Below are 6,000 nucleotides of genomic sequence, written 5' to 3' on the forward strand. Positions count from 1 at the left end.
ACAGTAAATTGTTATATGTATGGAGCAGAATGGCCAAAGGTTTACCCAGACTACCCAGACCCTGTACAGGACTTGAAGTTTTGAAATCTTTAATAGGCATACAAATGGCTGCACCACTTCAAAGCAATCTTAGAGCTGTAGTTTTCTGCTCACAGTCCGCGTGATGAAAATCGCAAGTGGTACTTTGATTTGGCCTTTAATCAAGCTTCTTCTCCTTCAGAATATTTAAAAGCTACTGTTGATGAAATAATTTTACATTCTGTTTATTTGTTAAAGGGAGAGAGCCTGTTTTACGCTCTTAATCTCAATTTTGAAGCCAGATTTGTGCCTGGTGAGGATGCAGGTTGTATTTCATCCAGGAAGATACGCGATTTTCCAACTGAGTGCCCAAAGGGAGCACATGAAACTAATTGCTGTGAGTGCATTACTGACTCCTTCAGCAGGTATTTATATGTACATATTTACTCTCTGAACGTAAAGTGCACACTACTCAAGTGAGCATTGTATGATGAAGACAGTCAGAACAGAGACCTCTGCATGATAGAAATGACTTGCCGGTGAGAACAAACCAGATTCTCTTTAAACTAGAGGTGATGAATGAAAACGTCCTGCTAACTTTCAGTTTTGCCCTGTTGCAGAATAACATTTGAAATATATGCAGGATAGCGCTCAAAACACAAGAGCAAGGATGTATCTAGCCAGTCGTAGAAAAATAAGTAACACATGACACCACTTATATGAGGTATCCATGTAGTCATATTTGTAGAATCAGAGTAAAATTGTGGTAACCAGGTTCTGGGAGGAGAGAAAGTGGAAAATTACTAATCAACAGGCATACATTTTCAGTCAAACAAGATGAATAAGCTCTAGACATCTGCTGTATAACATGGTATCTAAAGTCAATGACAATGTATTGTACACTTAAAAATGTGTTGTGGGGGTAGATCTGGCTGGATGCAGTGGCTCAAGCCTGTAATCCCAGCACTTTGGGAGGCTGAGGCAGGTGGATCACTTGAGGCCAGGAGTTCAAGACCAGCCTGGCCAACATCACAAAACCCCATCTCTACTAAAAATATAAAAATTATCAGGGCATGGTGGCACACACCTGTAATCCCAGCTACTCAGGAGGTGCAGGTTGCAGTGAGCTGAGATCACACCACTGCATTACAGCCTGGGTGACAGAGAGAGACCCTGTCTGCCACCCCCCCATAAAAAAGAGGGTAGATCTTATATTTTCTTATCACAATATATGTATTATAAACATTTATTTATTAAATTATTTTTAACATCATAGTATTCTTATTATCGTAAGCAGTTGCTATTTCAGTACAACTAGCAGTAGAAGACTTTATACTGCTTACAAATGTTATTTCAAATGATAGTGTATCAATAAATAGTTCTATGGTCATAAAACTATAGATCCTGCCTAGTTCTATATATTTTTCCACCTTTAAGAGTCTCCTTTCAGTTTGTCCTTTTCCAGGGCAATGCCTCCATTCTTTCTGCGTTCTACTTAAATGATTCTAAAACTATCCTAGCATCCCTGAAAAAGTAATACAGAAGAAGAAAAAAAGAGAAGGTTGTCTGTTGGTGGATAAGCTTTTCCAAAAGTATTTTAATAACTGTGCTATTGAACACAATAAAAAAAGGCAAGAGGAAAGGCAAGAGAAGCATCCCATTTTATTGATTACCCATACCCGAGGTGAAAACCAAGGTGGTTTTGAGTCAAGACAGTGGAGGAACACAGACATTTTCCAGAAGTGTGGTGGCGCAAAGAGTTGGAGAGACTCTTTCCTCTGCATTCAAAACATACATGAGAATGACGAGAAAAATCAGGGCCATTGCTGATTGCTAATACATTGGCAAGCAGCCATGCTGCGACCCACAAAAAACCTTATGAGCATCTTTTCTATACCAAGAGATTTGGTAAGAAGAAAGTGTGATCATTTCCCTCGAGAAACATAATCTATTACAGAGAGCTCAGAAATAAATCTAAACATAAAAGACCAAATAAGTTTTGACAAAGGCACCAAGAGGACACAGTAGGGAAAAAATAGTCTCGTCAATAAATGGTGCCAGAAAATCTGGTCGTTCTCATGCGAAAGAATGAAATTGGACCTTTGTCTTACACCGTACACTTCAATAAATTCACAATGTAAGAAAGTCCTAAATTTAAGACCTGAAATCATTAAACTCCTAGAAGAGAACTTAGGGGAAAAACTCCTTGACATTAGAGTTGGCAATGGTTTTTTAATATCACACCAAATGCTCTGGCTACAAAAGCAGAAATAAATAATGGGATTACCTCAAACTAAAAAGCTTCTGCACAGTAAAGGAAACACTCAGCAAAATAAAATAGCAACCTGCATATCGGGAAAAATATTTGCAAACCATATATCTGATAAGGGGTTAATATTCAAAATTTATGAAGATTTTATACAACTCAGAAATAGATAAATAGATAAAAAATGGGCAAAGGCCCTGAATAGACATTTCTCCACAGAAGACATAAAAATAATCAACTGGTATATGAACAGATATTCCACATTTTATTGGCATTAATCATCAGGGAAATACAAATCCAAAACTCTTTTAGATACCTCCTCATATCAATTAGGATAGCTATAATAAAAAAAAAGCGTAACACATTTTAGTAAGAGCGTGGAGAAAAGAGTACTCATACTGTTGGTGCACATGTGAATTGTGCAGCATTATGGAATATGGTATGGAGGTTTCTAAAAAAATTAGCAATAAAAGTACCCTATGATTTAGCAATGTCTCTTTTGGGTATATACCCAGGAAAAATGAAATTACCACTTCATAAAGCTGTCTGCACTCCCATGTTCGCTGCAGGATTATTCTTGATAGCCAAGATATGAAAACAACCTAAGTGTCTGTTGATGTACAGATAGATAAACTGTGGTATCTAAAAAACAGTGGAATATTATTCAGCCTTAAAAAAAGAGATTCTGCCATTTTTCACATCCTAGGTGAATCTGGAGGAAATTATGCTATGTGAAATAAGCCAAACACAAGAAGGAAAATATTGCATGATCTCAATTATGTGTGGCATCTAAAAATTATATACAGATATAGAGAATGAAACAGTGGTTACCAGAGGCAGGGGCCAAGGGAAGGAAATGGAGATATGTAGCTCGGAGGATATGATGTAACAGATATGGAGGAGAAATGTGTCTAGAGATGTAATGTACAACGTGAGGACTACAGTTAATAACACTTGAGGACTACAGTTAATAACAGATTTGAGATTTGAGATTTGATAAATGAGTAAGTTTTAGCTACTCTTGCCACAAAAAAAGAAAAAAAAGGGCAATTATGTGAGATAATGGATAATTTGCCTCACTGTAATAACCATTTTACTATCTGTATGTATCACATAACCTTATGTTGTATATCTTTAATATACATAATAAAATTTGTTTTAAAAATTAAGAAAAGAAGCTTAGTCTATTAGGTAAGAAATATCGATTTAATAGTGTTGTAATGATAACTGGAATAGAGATGTAAACAAGTAGCTATTTTAACTCTAGGAAGTTGGAGAATATATTCAATAGAAAGTAGGTAAGTCCTCAGCAGCAATTTTATTTTATTTTATTATTATTATACTTTAGGAATTTCTTAAGATGTTTTCTAGTTTCCTTGCTGTGTAAGAAGAGTGTCTATTGCAAGTTCTGCCAGGGATTAACAGTTCTAGGCCTGTCTCTGATATACATTAAGACTGTTACCAAATGTACATGGCTTAAGAACCTTACCTATATAGTCTTTTAATCAGCAAAATAAATATAAGAGGTACTATTTTCCTCACTTTACGAACTTTCTTGTCATTTATTTTCTTATCAGTTAGAATTCCATTTTAAACACAGTCTGCCTCCAAAATCTACATTTTTTTTTTTTTTGAGACGGAGTCTGTTGCCCAGGCTGGAGTGCAGTGGTGTGATCTGGGCTCACTGCCAGCTCTGCCTCCCGGGTTCACGCCATTCTCCTGCCTCAGTCTCCCGAGTAGCTGGGACAGCAGGCGCCCGCCATCACGCCTGGCTAATTTTTTTTTTTGTATTTTTTTAGTAGAGACGGGGTTTCACCATGTTAGCCAGGATGGTCTCTATCTCCTGACCTCGTAATCCGTCCACCTCAGCCTCCCAAAGTGCTGGGATTACAGGTGTGAGCCACCGCACCTGGCCCAAAACCTGCGTTCTTAACTACAAATCGTATAGCTTTTCTATCCTTTTAAGGTCATCATTACATTGAGAATGATGTTTTTAGAAAATGTGAAAAGTTCCCTACATGAGCAGTTTAAGCAATGGGAAGTTTGAAGCCAATGATCAAAACTTCACTTTTGGAGGAGAAACGATGCCCTTAGTCTCTAATATGTCAAATGGTCACTTAGTAAATGCTGTCGAGAAGTTTAAGGAATGAATGTCTTTAAAAAATAATACTTAATACTTTCTCCTTAGTAATTATTTCTTTAATCACAGTACCTTTTATAATCTGAAATGTATTAAATTGCTTTTAATTCTTATAGTGCTTTTCGGGGACCTAAAAGATAATTTTTTAGACATAAAAGGAAAATAAAAGATCACTATTTGGATAAGGGACCCACCTTCATAGGGAATTGAATTAGAAAATTAGCAAACGACCTCCAGTTCTCTAAAGTCTTATTTTGAGGGGTTTTTTTTTGCCTGCTTTTTTGAAAAAACTAATTTTTATACTGTGAATCTGTTTATTCATAGAAGTGCTAATTCTTCATCCCATTTTTGTGAATCCTTTCATTAAAGATTCTGGCAATGAGTGGAGGTGAGGTAAAGACACAGTGAAGAATACAGAGAAGTAGGAGTCTTTTTTTTTCTTGTCTTCTTTGCAGCAAAAAGGTTTGAAGGAAGCATGCAAAATTTAGGCTGCGATTCTAATGTTGAACAAATGAGCATATCACTTCTCTTACAGAGACCTTAACTGCTTGAAAAAACAGGGGTTTCTTATAAGGAGGAAAAGGCAATGCCACCCTCAGGATTTCTATTTATGAACTTAAATCCTCCTAAAAAGGACCATTGCTATTCTTGAATTTCAAACATTTAATATTTTAATGCTATTTATTTTAATTTTTCTCACTTTCACAACCATCTTTAACACAATTTACTTTCTTTTTTACATGAGACTGATTATGACCTACTTCAAACGGGTTATTAAGTTTGCTAAAAATTTAGGTCTTCAGTGCCTTGAAATATTTTCAGATTTTGTAGAAAAAAATAGCAAACATAAATTGCAACCAATTTTGGTAAATGAGAGAACAAGTTATTGGATTTGTTCAAGAACTGTTTGGGATACATAGAGGTTAGGAAGTTTTGCAGAATTTTGATAGCCTTGGATAATTTAATCGAATGTTTCCATACTTATTTATATTATGATATAAAAGTGCAGTTACTTAAAATGTAACCCAGGTGTACAGGTTTTCAAGGAGTCTCTCTCTCTCTGCCAGTTAAAACACCACACACTGACTATGATGTTAAATTATCTCTGATTTTTATTTATGATAACTGAAGGGCTGAAAAACCTACATAGCATGACAAATACAACATATCTCAACAAAACTTCTCTGGACCTTCAGAAACTCTAAGGGACAGGCTGCAGGGTGAATCACTGTTGGATGTAATTTTTGCCTGGACGTAGCGAAATTAGTGTATCAGACAAGTTCAATGCCAGAGTGGATTTTAGACCTGGGATCATGTTGCCATTTATGAGGAACTAGACAAATACTCTGTATGTTTTCATTTAAGGGAATGTTTAACATGATCTGCACATCTTAGCTCTCAAGTCAAACTTGGCATCAGGACAAACCCTAAAAGAAGGCAGATGAGGAGTGAGCTCCAGAGAGCAGAGCCAGTACCTAGGTGTCTTCCCATAGTTCCAGTGTTCTGAAAAGTCCATTTCTCCTGGACGGGTTATTTGATGTTGAGGCCAATCAAAATGCTACCTCATCATTTTTGA

This window comes from Pan paniscus, chromosome 22 (assembly GCF_029289425.2).
Source record: "Pan paniscus chromosome 22, NHGRI_mPanPan1-v2.0_pri, whole genome shotgun sequence".
In the NCBI taxonomy this organism is placed as follows: Eukaryota; Metazoa; Chordata; class Mammalia; order Primates; family Hominidae; genus Pan; species Pan paniscus.